This window comes from Desmodus rotundus, chromosome 4 (genome assembly GCF_022682495.2).
Source record: "Desmodus rotundus isolate HL8 chromosome 4, HLdesRot8A.1, whole genome shotgun sequence".
Taxonomy (NCBI): Eukaryota; Metazoa; Chordata; class Mammalia; order Chiroptera; family Phyllostomidae; genus Desmodus; species Desmodus rotundus.
Window position 1 is genome coordinate 120,332,312 of NC_071390.1, and position 16,151 is coordinate 120,348,462.

General features: G+C 37.8%; 1 pseudogene; it reads right to left on the bottom strand.

The window, feature by feature from the left end:
- Positions 1–11,047: 11,047 nt before the first annotated feature.
- Positions 11,048–16,151, bottom strand: part of LOC112320860 (elongation factor 1-delta pseudogene) — an 82,347-nt pseudogene continuing 77,243 nt past the window's right edge.

Below are 16,151 nucleotides of genomic sequence, written 5' to 3' on the forward strand. Positions count from 1 at the left end.
ACATGAACAAATCCAAGGGGGAGGGTGGAGAGGGGGGAGGGAAGTGGGTTCACCTGGGGTGGGGTGAAGGGATGGGGGAAAAGGCATACAACTGTAATTAAATAACAATAAATAAATTAAAAAAAAATAAATAAAATAAAAAAAAATAAAAAATAAAATCGGGTATTATAGCAAAAAAAAAAAAAAAAAAAAAAATCGGGATTAGGTTAATAAACACTCTGAAGCACACAGCTCTTATCTACTTAGGACTATCTGGTATCAAAACTGATAACTTAATGTGCCGGAGTTTCCTGGTGCTGTTGGATGCTTACTCATTGCTTGGCTGCAGTGAGCACATGAAAACTGCACTCAGCTGAAGGTGTTAGCACACCTGCTAGAGACTGAATGCTTTGTTTTCCTAAAATATATATGATAAAAACCTCATTGCAAGGTAATGGTACTGTGAGGTAGAGCCTGTGGAGCTTATTAGGGAATGAGGGTAAAGTTCTCATAAATGGGATTAGTGACCTTGTAAAAGAGACCCCCATAGAGTCCCCTCACCTGTTCAGCCGAGTGAGGACACAAGGAGAAGAGGTAGTCAGTGTCCGGAAAAGGGCTGGCACCCTGAGCTTAGACTCCCAGCCTCCAGAAATTTTAAAAATAAATTTCTGTTTTTCATAAGCCACCCAGTCTGTGATACTTTGTTATAGCAGCCTGCACAAACACCTAAGCATGTTATCTTTGAATAAATCAAGTCAATGTGTTTTTATTTTTGTGTTAGTTTTATAATTATAGGGATAAAAATAGGATTTATTTCTACTAATTCTAAATTCCAGCAAGGCTAATGTTAAATTTTTAAAAAATATTTTTGTATTTCATTTTTACCTGCTTTTGTGCTTGTTTTCTCTTGGTATGTGACAAATCACCACGAACATAGAGGTTCACAATAACAACATTCATCATCCGTGGCTCAAAGGCAGGTATCAGAGCCTCGCTGGGCGATATCGAGGTGTCGGGAGTCACTGTGTTTTCAGTAAAGGCTCAGCATTCTCTTCCAATCTTACTAGTAGCTGGAAGATTTCAGGTTTTTTCAATGATAGCACTGAAATCTCACTTTTCCTCTGGATGTTGACTAGAGACCACACTCAGTCTGAAAGACCACCTTCAATTTACTGCCATGCAGCTCCTGAATAGGCAATTCAAATCATACACTTTGTTTCTTTAATGTCAGGGGTAAAAAAACAACAACAACACTCTCCTGATTCAAATCTTTCTGACCCCTTTAAAAGGCTAACATGATTAAATTAGAATACATTAGGATAATTCCTCTTTTGAGTAACTAAAAACCACTGATTAGGAACCTTAATTACATCTTCAAAATCCCTCTGCCATATAATGTAACATAATTGCAGAAGTGATATCATATTACAAGTGCCTCCCAAAAGGAGGTGTTATATAGGGTATGTACACCAACTTGGTGGGACTGATGGGACATAATTTAGGATTCTGTCCACCATATCTGCATATTTTTGTCATCTGCATATTTTGAAATGTTAACTTGAATGCTTATGTTAGCTGTTAAACCACATAAACTTTCAAAAATTTACAAGCAAAAATGTAGTTTCTACCATGGCCTCAGAAGCTGCCACTGATAAGGACCATACACAATTGAATTGACTGTAGCAATCAAAGATGGCTATTTTGCTCTCTGAATACATAAATAAAATTATTAGCATTTTGTTGTGTTGTCTAAATAGCTACAGATGTTTTTATATTGAGAGGCTGGGTAAACATCTGGCCACATAAAGCTTTTAAAGAAAAATATGAGACTGCAAATTTTAGCTCTGATATATAAATAGATTGGAAGTTGTCACTTTCATTCTTATAATAAGAAAAATCTGAATAAACTAAAAAGTGATTTATTTTAGCCCATCAGAGGACTGAGGGATCTGGGCAAGTTGCTACTCCAAAAGTTGAACCGAAAAATGAAATCAGGTGAGATCTGCTTAACCAGGACAGAACTGCTGGAGCCACATACTGGTAGAAGACTTAAATGATAATTTTGTGAATTTCTGGAGGCCGAGCATAGATTAGCAGGAGCCTGAGAAACTCCTGGAAGCTGAAGACTTAGGGAGCTCCCCAGACTTTAGTAGTATTTACCCTCAGGTTTTGTGCCAGGATCTTATAGTGAAGAACTAAGAAAGAATTCCTTGGGGCTGTGGGGGTAGAGGAAAAGAGTAATTAGGGAATATGCCTATGGCATACTCCATAACAAAGACCTACTACTACTCTCCAGGGGCAACCTTATCCCAGCTCGGTGAGAAGAACTCTTCACCTCCACTTCCAGTTAGCTTGCCTATTTCACCTAAAAGGCGGGGGTAGGGGTGGGAGAAGTACTCTACACTGGAGAAACTAAGACCCAGAGCCATTAGATAACTGAAGTTTAATAGGAAGATTATAAAATGTCTTCCTTCCCCAACACCACACCACCACACCAACAGGGTTCATTATAATAGCAGACAAAATTACCACTGATGGGGCGGGAGGGAGGATGTATGTAGTCCCCTCTCTGAAGAGAAATACTTATGGAAACCCAACATCAAGAGTAGAGACAAAAATAAGAAACATGAATCTTCTAGCAACTATACCTACAGTAAACACTAAACACAGCCCAACTCCTAGTCAGATGAACCACATGCTATATAGGCCGATTTACCTAACTTTTAATCACTTAACACAACATGTCTGGCTTTTAATAAAATGTTACACTCACCAAGATAAACCATACTCTGGATCATAAATTTTAAAAAGCAGGAACAACTGTAATAGCATAAACAATAAAACAAAAAATAATAGGAATCATACCATGTATGTTCTCAGATCATAATGGAATTAAACTAGATACAAAAAAAAAGATACCTGGGAAATGCCGAAACATTTGGAGATCAAAGAAAACATGGATCAAAGAAGTAATCTCAAGGAAAGCTCAAAAAGTATTTTAACTGAATGACAATGAAAATTTGTACAATGCAGTGAAAGTCATTCTTGGAGGAAAACATACAACATTAAACACACCTATTAAAAAATAAGAAGGATCTAAAATCACTAACCTAAGATTGCACCTTAGAAAAGGAGAGAAAGCAAAGAAATTAGCTTAAAGCAAGTTGAAAAAATATTTCAAATGTCATCAGATAAAAGTGAAATTAAAAATAAAAACAATAGAGAAACTAAACTTTAAACTAAACATGAACAAAACTAAAAGCTATTTTTTAATGAATACATAACCTGCTTACCTGGTTCACCAAAATGGGAGGGAAGGAAGAAATACAATTTCTAATATCAGAAAGGGAGACCATGCAACCATGCAATAAATAGTATTCAGTAATAAATACAAATAAGCTATCAAGCCACTAAAAGATAAGGATGAATTTTAAGTACATAATACCAAGTGAAAAAAGCCTGTCTGAAAGCCTAAATATTGGATGATGCCAATTATGTGAATTCTGGAAATGGCAAAACTAAAGAGCTGCTAAATAGATCAGTGGTTGATACTGTCTGAATAGACAAAAAAAGATGGGATTATTTTTTTAGGAGAATGAAACTAGTATACTATATGGCACTGTGATGGATTTGTGACACTATGATTTGTCAAAACTCATACAATTTTATGGCATAAAGAATAAAACCAAATGTATATATATTTTTAAGAGGTCATTTAGGAGACTGGAGGACCTCAGGATAGAATGCAGAATGTGACAAAACAATTTAATTATGTTATAAATGTATGAAAACCCCTCACAGCAAGTGGTGGAAAGAGAAGTTGCTAGCCTAAGTAATTTTGAAAATCAGTAGAATTTGCAAGCAAAGCAAAAGGAACTGTACATAAGTACTGTGCTGTATTTGATAAAGTTGCTTGCTACAGGGGTTATAGGTTAACAACTGTGATACCTCTATACATGTATACTGGAATGTAATCATTAAGTTTATGGGTAACAGATAGTGAGAGCGAGGTTTCTCACCATTGGAATGAGAGGTGACAAATAAGCAAGGGGAGGGGACTAGAGATATTCATGTGGTAATTCATTGGAGTGGAGGCAGCAATATGAACTTCTTTAATATCTATTATTGTACAGCTACAGATACTTACAGATGTGTATTATATACACAAATATGTTGCCTTGTGTAACTGAGCAGCATGGGGACTGGCTGCTTGTCACCATGTATACCCATACCACAGAGATTTGTGGTAAGGAAATAGGTTTTCATGAACAGCGTTCCCAATTTGAGGGGGCTGGGAGCATTCCTGCTCTGTGTTGACCGAGGAGCTGACCTCTTTCTCAAAGCACAGAAAACCAGCCACTCCCAGGGAGACTGAAGTCCAAAGCCAGGTCCAGAAGTTCCGCAGTACTGCTAATATGTAGCCTAAGGCTGCTACTGAAATGAGTCTCTGCCTCTCCAGCTCCAGGCGCTCTCTCTCCAGTGCCTGAGTCACTATCACCCCGTAGCAGCTCTGGCCTCTGAGCGTGGCTCTCAGTCTTTGTGCCTGCTCTCAGGATCAGAGAGTGGAAGCAGTCCAGAGCCATGTGGGGGGCTGCACTGGGTCATGGTGTCCCGAGGTCGGGCGCCCAGTGAGGCATGCATCCTAGCATGGGACCTTACCTCTCTGAGCTGGCGTCCAACTTGCGAGGCCTAGGAGCCATCTCAGCAATCGCCACTCCCGCCTGTGCAGGGCAAAGCAAGACAGCCGCTTCTGCCCATCTTCGGTTTAAAAGTCCTCTTCCAGAATCCCAGATAGTGTCCGCCTTTTCAACCCTCGTCTGGTCACCATTTTCCACAAGGGGGCAGAAGTCTTGAACCATGCGGGCTCTGTACAAGCTCTGTTCTACTGAGTCACAAGATGCTTATCTGTTCTGTGCAATCTCCCTCCTTTGTAACCCCTCCCTTCACGGGGAGTGAAAGCTGCTTTTAATCTTCAATTCTGCCTTGGGGGTTTTCTCTCCCGCCCCTGCCTTCTCTAGTGATTTTACCTGATTGCTCTGTTACACTAGCTCTGTAGCTGAATAGGGCCTAGAACCAGACCCAGGGATTAGTGAGTGTGCCCAACACCCAGATCTTGGTGTCTATTACCTTTCTCCAGTAAAAAATAAAAAAATAAAAAACAAGGCTGATTCTATGACTTTATGATTCTAGGGCTGGAGCAGGATCCTGAAACATCTTGTAGTGTCAGGGAATAAAAAAAAAAATCTCAAACAATTGAAAAAAAATACATAATTGTGTTACTAAACAGCAGGTGGGGTTCTGCTGCCCACCACCACCCTCTAGGCAAAATTCTGGAGGCAAAGTTTTGGTGATAAAGGAAAGTAGTCTTTAATCAAAAGCTACACAAGTTTGGAATAACAGCTTTCCACATGCATTAGTCACTTAAGGCTATCACTTAGGGCTAAACTCTTAACACCTGAGTTCTCCTAGCATTCCCCTTGTTAGTTTTTCATTATCTTATTTCTATAGGGTTAGTTTACAAACTAAAACCACATAAAATACAAAATCTATACAATTTTGGAAGAATGGCAGGCTTCTGCCTCAGAGCTCATCCCCTCTAAAATACCCAAAGAATAATAAACCTGCTGCCCTCTGCCAGGCCAGACCAATACTAAGCTGCACCTGGAGTTCCTTCCCAACCAAAATACCATCCGTTGGGAAACTCCGGCAGCTGCAGCCATATCATCCAAGCATTCTGGAGGAAGAAAGCCCAAGAGCCAGTCTCTGCCCTCTTTTTTTTTTTTTAATCTTCAGGCCCATAATTCCATGTGCTGCAGAAGCCTTCAGCTTCTCAACCAATCCCATCCTAGACTGTTTAGCATTGCCCTGGGCAACCTCCTCCTTTGTCCCCACCCTGTTCCTCCCCAGGGATCTGATCAGATCTCTCTGTATCAATTAGAGTATATAAAAAAGGAAAAGGACTCACTGAAAGAGCTCCCAATGGCCAAAGCTACAGCAATGTGTGCAAGAAAATAAAGTAGTATTAGATTATAATTCAAAGCATAAAATAATTGCCCATGAGTATAAACTTATGTGTACTATAAACCAATGGGGGCAGATCTATGGAAAGTAATCTAACAGGGCGATCTGATTGATTATAAATTCCTAACTGGGCACGTCGCGGTGGGTTGTCACATCCCAGGCATAACTTTTAAGTAAAAGGTTTATTTTTGCTTAAGCAAGCTCTGTCCATTGTTTCTGGGCATCTAGGTTAACACATCTTTGAAATAAGACAACCAGCCTCAAGGGAGCACATAGTCTTGTTAACTATCCTGTAATCCAATCCCAGGTTTGCTTTCCTGCAGGTCCCCTGTAATATTCCTTATATGCCCTCCTTAATTTCAAATGTATAAAAGTAACTGCAAACTGTTCCTCTCTGGAGCATCGGAGATCTTGCTCCCCAGCATATGTTATCAGTTTGGCTCAAATAAACTCTTATAAAAATTCTCTACAGGTCTGGACACTGATTATGTAGACACATGTAAATGATTAAATGCATAAATAAATGTAGAAGAAACAAATTTTCAGTGCAGCTGAATTCTAAGTAATTTACACAGATATTCTTCCCCCAAGAAGGTGCAATGTAACTCCTGACTCCGTAAGTGTTGTCAGCAAATAGTTATTGCCTCACAGAGAAGGCAGTACGAAGAGGCCTACAAAAAGAGGAACTTCACAGTGGACCAGCACTGAGCCGACAAGCACTCCCTCACCTCAGCATCAATGTTAATACTGACAGTGATATAGCATTTGAAACTTAAAATTAGAAGTTTCTTTTCAAAAAATTATATTAAACAATCTATTATGAACTGATTGTATCTCCTCCTTCCCCCTCAGATTTGTCTGTTGAAGCTCCTAATGCCCATTGTGGCTGTATTTGGAGATGGAGTCTTTATGGAGGTAATTAAGGTTAAAAGAGATTATAAGTGTGTGGCCTTAATCCAATAGGACTGCAGAGAGACACCAGAGGGCCCTTTGTCTCTCTTTCCCTCTCTCTCCCTCTCTACACAGAGAGTAAAGGCAGTGTGAGGACAGAGCAAGAAGGTGGCCATCTGCAAACCCGGAAGAGAGGTCTCACCCAAAAATGACTCACCAGTCCCTTGACCTGGGTTTCTCCAAGCCTCCGAAGTGGTGAGAAAGTAAATCTCTGTTGTGTAAGCCCTCCAGCCTGTGACAGTCTGTTATGGCAGCCCGAGTAGAGCCATACACAGTCATTAACAGTAATATCAACTTGAGAACAAGGAATTTGGAGACATGAAAGTAAATTTAGAGACCAGATTAAATGTAAATAAGCTCTGAGGATATTAATAGATATGCTATTTGGTGTACAACTGAAATATAAATAGAATGTATCTGCATAGTGTTGGAGAACTGATTTTGAACAACAAGCAATCTTACTATTTAGAGGGAAAAATTGTTCTTAAGCAGCAACTGAAACTGTAACTCACCCATGGTTTAATATTTGTTGTGTGATTCAGCATTTCCATAGTGCTACGGGGTTGAATTTGATATACTGCTTCATTCAAACAAAGTATGTTATTTTTAAAAATATGATTAATGTTAGTAATAGAGTGAGCTAATCTTCATTAACCTCTGTAATATATTTAATATGGGAATCAAATAATTACCCCACTTGTGATTTCACTATTTCTTCCAAGTACAAAATATTTCCATATGTCTTATACTTTGGATAAGTTTCCTGTTACTCCTGATAGTTTGGTTTGGATTAATACAGTTTTGAAATAGTATTTTAGTATATAAAGGAAATATAATGTCAACATTACCACCATTATGCACTTTATTCACATATGTAATTTATGAAAAGTTACACCCTAACCAGAACAATAGCTTGTAAATTATAAATTTATATTAAATTAACAAAGTAATAGTTTTGCATGGGTACAAATTCAAACAACGATGTTTGTAGGCATAATGCCTGGTTTTATTCTCATTAAAAAAATTAAATGTCTACCTTTCTTTTTGACTTAATTCAGTAAACATTGAAGTAATTTTCCATCTTACTTTAGAGAATGAATTTCAGGAAGCATTTCCACCCACTCCAGAATCAACATTATTTGGAGGGTTTGTAAATTGGAGTTTTAATTACAGCTCTTCGCAAAGAATAATGAAATTACATAAAAATTTCATTTTGCTAGGAACAATAGAAAGCTATTAACTCATTGGACTCTGTTCACTGAAGGCATGATTCTTAATAACCTTAGTTAAATATCAGGGCATTATTTCATTAACTATAATAGCCAATAATTGAGGCTTGGAGCACTAAAATTTTCCATAAAAAGTGTACATTTCTGAGAAAGTAGAAGAGAGTTCACCATTTTATGTCTTGGCTGCTGCTTTCATGAACTAGAACATTATTCTTTGGTGGCAGCGATCTTTGCTTTGTCCATTCCCTCGTGCCCCCCCACCCCACTGGAAGAGCACTGGCACCTAATGTGCAACTGATAAATATTTGTTTAATGAATGAATGCATCATTAAGACTTTCACAAACATTATGAATTCAAAAATGATCATTGTTTTCATCTCAATAGACGTTTTTCCAAGAAGTCATGCAAATGCCCAACAGGTACCTGAAAAGATGTTCAACATTACTAAATATTAGGGAAATGTGAATCTAAATGTCAATTAGATAATTAAAATGTAAAAGTAACATCACACCTGTTAGAGTGACTATTACCAAAAAGATTAATAAGTGTTGACAAGGCTGTGGAGAAAAGACAACCCTGGTGCACTGTGAGCAAAAAAGTAAATTGGTGCAGGCACTATGGAAACCAGTATGGAGGTTCCTCAGCGAAATGAAAATAGAACTGTCATGTGATCCAAAAGCCTCACTTCCAGGTGTTTATACCAAAACAAAATGAACGAACACACACACACACACACAAAGACACTAACTCAACAAGGGTATATGCACCCCATGGTCATCGCAGGATTTACTATAGCCAAGAAACTAAAATAACCTAGGTTTTGGATGACTAGAAAAATAAATATAAGTATATTTACATTTTAAAATATTATATATTAATATTTAATAATGAAATAATGTTCAATCATAATAAGGAAGGAAATTCTGCCACTTGTGACAACATACATGGACCTTGAAAGTGTTAATGCTAACTAAAATAAATCAGGCAAGTGGAGAAAAGACTCATATGATCTCGCTTCTATGTGGAAACTTAAAATAATAGAACACATAGAAAAAGAACAGATTGGTGGTTGTCAGAAGCAGAGGGTGGTGGGTGGGAAAAATGGATGAAGGTGGTATAAAATGTTTTTATTTTTTCATTTTTTCTTTAAAGATTACTGTGGAATTTATGACCCTTGAAGAACCTAAATAAAGTGCCTCTTGACAAGGTTTGAAAAAGATGAAATCTATAATGTAGATATTATAGATCCATATTGTCATATGACTACTCTACGAATATTAACAAAATTATAGGATGAATCACAAACTGGAAACCACTTTTATGTAAAATAAAAAAACCAAAGGTAGACAAACATTACAGTGAACAATCTAGAAATTCTACCATATGAAGATTGAGCTATATTTAAATTGTTGATGGATTATCATATAGAAATGAATATGACTTACTCTTTGTTGCTCCACAAGGTATTATTTATTTTGGACCCTGGTTTAAAATCAATATAAGGAATACTTACCAGCTATAGCTATGGATTTATAGAGTGTGTACCCACTGGTAAAGGAGACTCTCTAGTACTGGAGGTATTGAAGGTATGTTTGACAAAGACGCTTGACAGTTAGAGACTTGAATAAATATTCATGAAGATTATACATAGTCCACAAGACTATGTTTCTTCCCATATATTTACAACCACCATCTATTTTGCTACTTTAGAGTAAGAAAAGCACTAGCCTTGGTAGAGATATTTTTAGTTGGAGTACTGACTTTGCATACTAATTTTGAGAAACTGTATTATATTATATTGGAAGTGTTAATACATTTTTGGGGGAATAGATCATGAGGATCAAATAAGATTTATAAAATCTCAAATATGATATAAATTATGCATATGTTAAACCACTTAGTAAGTGCCTATATACAATTTTCACTTATTTCCCAAATATTAATTGAGCAGTTCTACTGTTTTCCACACAATCAACTAGTCTCAAGAAATGCACAAGTGGGCAGAGCAGAGCAGCCCTCGTCAGCCTAACAGACGATTTCATGTCCCTCATGACGTCGTCATTCTAGATCCCAAAACTTGATCAGTTCACAGGAAATGAAGGTTAAGATCACCTACTTTGGCATGGACTGCTCACTACCTGGTGGCACAACCAGAGTAAAACCAGGTCTGTGTAGTTCCTAACCCCTCGTATACGATCGTTCCTCCAAAATATCCAACGATATTCCTGTACACTTTCACTATTTATTTTCATAGGAAATTGTTTCAATCACTACCTCTGTTAAAAATATAATGAATTTTAATTTCTTTAGAGTTACAATTTTTTTCATTATTACTACTAGTGTGTTTACATGGTAAATACGTAGAAGAAAGTTTTCTTTCAGAGTTCTACAGTCCTGTCATGTTTGGGAGCATAATTGTCAACTTTAATGAAACAAAGACTTATAAGTCTGTCATAAGCTCAGCCTGGCTCATGAATTATCTCCAGTTTTGGGAGGGATTTTGCGTGGAGCAGAGAGGGAATCTCAGTCTTTAACAGCAGCAGGACCTCACACTCAGGCCTGGTGCTAGGGCTTAGAATTTGTTAAAAGCAGCAATGTCCCCTTGACTTGCTTATATATATAATTAAGACATACATATGTAATTAGTATCTAACAAAACATATATACAATTAAGATATATATGACTTAGGTTAAGTAATCAAATATAACATTTATAAACAATTATGATGTATATAATTATATTGAACCATATGAAATGACTGTTGTTACCTTCAGAAACATCAGTTTTATGTAGTTGAACCTAATGTTTCAAATGGGCCAAAGTTATTATACCTGTTTAAAAATAAAGCTTAGTTTGTGTTCTCTTTTAAAAAAATGAAACAAACAAACAAAAAAGAAAAGCAGCAACATCAACACTGTTCACGTGCTCCTTGAACTTGGTGATCTCCTCCTCTAGCAGGTCAGTCTTCAACTTGCCGTCCTCCACCAAACAATGGATCTGCAGCTTAGGGATGCCATAGCCGATGGTCACCAGCTTGGAGGCACCACAGGTCAGCCTGTCCAGCTGGATGGCGCACATATGGGCCTCTAGCTGGGCCATGCACATCTCGTCATCCCAGGCATTAACATCCAGGAGGCTGGAGACCTGGGACACCAGGGCAGGCTTCTTGGCCTTCTCTGCATACTCTTGTAGCCACTCCTCCCACCAGCCAGACAGCCTCCTTGTCATCCTGTCACTGCCAGATAGGGCAATGTCATAGTCCTCATCATCTTCCATGGCAGTGGCCGCCTTCTTGGTGGGGGGCTCCATTTGGCATGTGAGAGACATGTGCTGGGTCTGCAGGGCTGTGGCCAAGTGGGCAGGAGAGCTCTTCTCCAGCACAGACAATTATTGTAACCAATTAACTTAATGGGCTGAATTCAATAAGACATAGTCATATATATAATTTAATATACAAAATTTATTAAATTTATATATTTTTTATTTTATGGAAATACAGTATGCATATAGAAAAGTAGATGTTTAATATGTGTACAACTCAACAAATTTTCAAATTTTAAGGGCTGTTTACACAGTCCTTACCACAGGTAAAAAACGCTAACATTACCAGTACTATAAAGCACCCCTCACATTCCCTTCCAGTCACAATACCCTTGCTCCTAAGGGTAACTGCTATTCTGAGAAAACAACAGAGTGCTTCGCTTGGCTTTCTATATTATATCGCTGAAGCCATGTAGTATGTACTCCTTTACATTTGGCTTTTTTGGCTCAACGTTGTATAAAATTCATTCCATTGTGATGCCACAATTTATTTTTTCCATACTACTGTTTGTGAGTATGGATATTTTGCTATTTTCACATTTGTGTTCATTATGAATAGTTCTAATATGAACAGTGTAATGCATGCTTTCTGTTGAAAAGATCTATGCATTTATATTATGTCTATGCCTCACAGTAGAATTTATGATTCTTACAATATGCTTATGTTCAATATTGCCCAATAATTTTCTAAAGTAGTTACACTATTTCTACTCCCACTAGCGAAACAAGAGCTTAACAACTCTAATTCTCTGCAAACACTTGGCATTTTTCCATCTTTTTCATTTTTTTAATTTTTTTTAAAAATATATTTATTGATTATGCTATTACAGTTGTCCCATTCCCCCCCCAACTCCACTCCATCCTGCCCACCCCCTCCCTCCCACATTCCCCCCCTATAGTTCATGTCCATGGGTCATGTATATAAGTTCTTTGGCTTCTACATTTCCTACACTATTCTTACCCTCCCCCTGTCTATTTTCTACCTACAATTTATGCTACTTATTCTCTGTACATTTCCCCCCTCTCCCCCTTCCACTCCCCTATTGACAACCCTCCATGTGATCTCCATTTCTGTGGTTCTGTTTCTGTTCTAGTTGTTTGCTTAGTTTGCTTTTGTTTTTGTTTTAGGTGTGGTCGTTAATAACTGTGAGTTTGCTGTCATTTTTACTGTTCCTATTTTTGATCTTCTTTTTCTTAGATAACTCCCTTTAACATTTCATATAATAAGGGCTTGGAGATGATGAACTTCTTTAACTTGACCTTATCTGAGAAGCACTTTATCTTCCCTTCCATTCTAAATGATAGCTTTGCTGGATACAGTAATCTTGGATGTAGGTCCTTGCGTTTAATCTTGGGTAATGTAATTATGATGTGCCTTGGTGTGTTCCTCCTTGGGTCTAGCTTCTTTGGGACTCTCTGAGCTTCCTGGACTTCCTGGAAGTCTGTTTCCTTTGCCAGATTAGGGAAGTTCTCCTTCATTATTCGTTCAAATAAGTTTTCAATTTTTTGTTCTTCCTCTTCTCCTGGCACCCCTATAATTCGGATGTTGGAACATTTCGAGATGTCCTGGAGGTTCCTAAGCCTCTCCTCATTTTTCTGAATTCTTGTTTCTTCATTGTTTTCTGGTTGGACGTTTGTTTCTTCCTTCTGGTCCTCACCATTGATTTGAGTCCCAGTTTCCTTCTCATCACTATTGGTTCCCTGTACATTTTCCTTTGTTTCTCTTAGCATAGGCTTCATTTTTTCATCTACTTTTCAAACAGATTCCACCAATTCTGTGAGCATATTGATAACCAGTGCTTTGAACTGTGCATCCGATAGTTTAGCTATCTCTTCCTCGCTTAGTTGTATTTTTTCTGGAGCTTTGAAGTGTTCTGTCATTTGGGCCATTTTTTCCTCTCTCTTTTTTTTTTTTTTGTCTTGACGCATCTGTTACTTTAAGGGGCGGAGCCTTAGGTGTTCACTGGGGCGGGGTAACGCTGGTTGTTGTGCTGTGACGCTGTACTTGGGGGAGGGGCCAAGAGGGAGCAATGGCTCCCGCCTCACTCTCCTCCGGATTTCAATCTTTCACTCCGATACCCACAATCAAATTGGGCCCCTCTGGTGCTGGTTCCTGAGTGGGTGGGCTTGTGCACACTCTAGGCCCCTGTGGGTCTCTCCAGCGACCTCTCCCGTGAGGGTGGGAGTCTCTCCTGCTGCTGCCCCAACCCCCACGGGTGTTTTCAATCAGAGGTTTGAGGCTTTATTTCCCTGAGCTGTAGCCCTGGGTTGCGAGGTCTGCTTAGTTCCCCGCCGTTTGTCCGGTTTATCTATGTTTGAATGTGGGGCTGTGGTGTGCTAGTGTCCCAGCGCATCGTCCCACACTCCTCCAATCTAGGTCCCGCCACAGCTACTCGAGTCCTCTCCACCCTGGTGCCCGTCTCTGCCCCTCCTACCGGTCTAGATGAATGTTCCCTCCTACCGGTCTAGATGAATGTTTATTTTTTATGTCCTTGGTGTCGGACCCCCTTGCCGTTCGATTCTCTGTCAGTTTTGGTTGTGCGAGGAGGCACAGTGTGTCTACCTATGCCGCCCTCTTGGTTCTCCTCCCATCTTTTTCATTTTGGGAAGCCTGATGGGTACGGAATAGTATCACATTCAATGTGCATATCCATGTTGACTGAGGAAGAGGAACATGTTTTCATACATTTATTGGCCATTTATAAAATGCTCATTGTGAGCTGAATATTCAAGTTTTTGCCTATTTCCCTATTAGATTTTTATCATGTAGAGTCATGTAGAGGAATTTTAATCTTGGAAACCTTAATATATGGTACTTGCAATCCCTAAAGTATAAATTCTTCAAGACGAGCGATATTAATATTTTCTGTTTTCCACAACAGTGTATGTTCAGCTCCTAGACCAGTACTTCTATTACTTAATTTTCAGTAAATATTAAATTAATATAAAAACCTTAATTATATTAAACTACATGTATTAAATTACCATATAGAACAGAGCTATATAGCAAGCTAGGATTTAAATGTAGAAATCTATCTTAAAGTTTTACTTCTTTAAATAGTTGGCTTTTGTTAAAGTCAATTGATCATCCAGAAGATGGAACTGGTTTGTGGTAAGTGTATTATTTAATTGTTTTCTATTCACATAGCAAACCTCTAGGGCTCCATTTTATTCCCCATCATGAAGCCTGACTCTACATTTCTTTTCCTTTTTAGAAAATCTCTTTGTCTTCAACTTGTACATAATTGTCATAATCAATCACAGTATTAATCTCAACAGTATTCTCCCTCCAGCTCTAACTGCCTTTTCAGCACAAGAGGTAGAAAAGAAAACACTGCTTCTTTCAGTTCAACACATTAGAGGAAGCTAGAAATCCAATTTCCTGATTCCCAGGTCAGTTTTCTGTCTGCTGCAAACATAATGTCACTGAGTGAACTTTAGCTACTATATCTATAGAAAGTTCTAACGTTCATAGCCACAAATCGACATGTGTACAGTCTTCTTCAAATTCAGAAGGTACAGACAAAAGGAACTAAGGGAAAAACAAAACAGGTTGATTTATCAACTTTCAGTTCAGTTTACTCTTAAACCACACACACCCTGTTTTTTGGTATTGCCCCTTAAGGTTGCTAGGGTGTTTGACTCAGAGGAGAATAACCAGAACCAAGGACTGCTGGTTAGGAATAAGAGAACAGGCATGGTAATAAATAAAGGCAATGCCTGGGGCAAAGGATTATAATTGTGGATTCCCACACACAACCACACATACAAACATCCAGACATCATGTATAATAAAGACAATACCTTTTGAAGAACATCATTAATAAATTACAAATGAAGCCTTCCACTGGCAAACTTTTTTATCTGATGGTAACATTAGAAATACTAAATCATCCAGCCTCATAAAATATTACTGTATTATAAAGATGTTGCACTGAATAATACCAAAATTATAGAGAACGCTAAACAGTATACAAATATAACTGGCATTACTCACATAAATATTACAACATAAAATGACACACTAAGAATAGAGAGAGGCATTTTCATAAAAGAAATTTCTTTCAAGCTGCTACTCTGTGCCATCGTTGCTTTTTTTGTGGACCGCGGTGTGAACGAAAAGCAGGTCTATAACAGAGAACTGTGGAAATTCTTGGTAATAGCGGGTTCTAAATTTCCTCTCCCATCACAACATCAAACACCATAAAGAGTGTTCAATAATAAATATCAGGATAGAATGTTTCTTTTGTAGCACCCTTTACAATGATTACTTTTAAAATGCAGAAGTATGAAAGCGATAGGAGCAGTGGTCGGTGCAATATTTTTTCTAACTTTTGTATTATATGTGAGCTTGAAAAATAAAAACATTCCCCAAAATAAGGTATGTTAAGGCTCTATTTCTTATTTTTAAATTAACAAAATATTAAGTTCATAACATTTTCACACTTAATTAAATCATCTACAAGCCAATTCACATTTTCTGAAACAGAATTTATATAACCTGACCACATTTACAGTATTAATTTTATTGACAATAAAAGATCATTTGGTTCCTGGGATGTCAGATCAATATGTAGGGAAAATGTTATCAAATTCAGTATTGATGTCTTTCAAGATTCAAAGTAAAAGTAAACCAGATAAAAACACA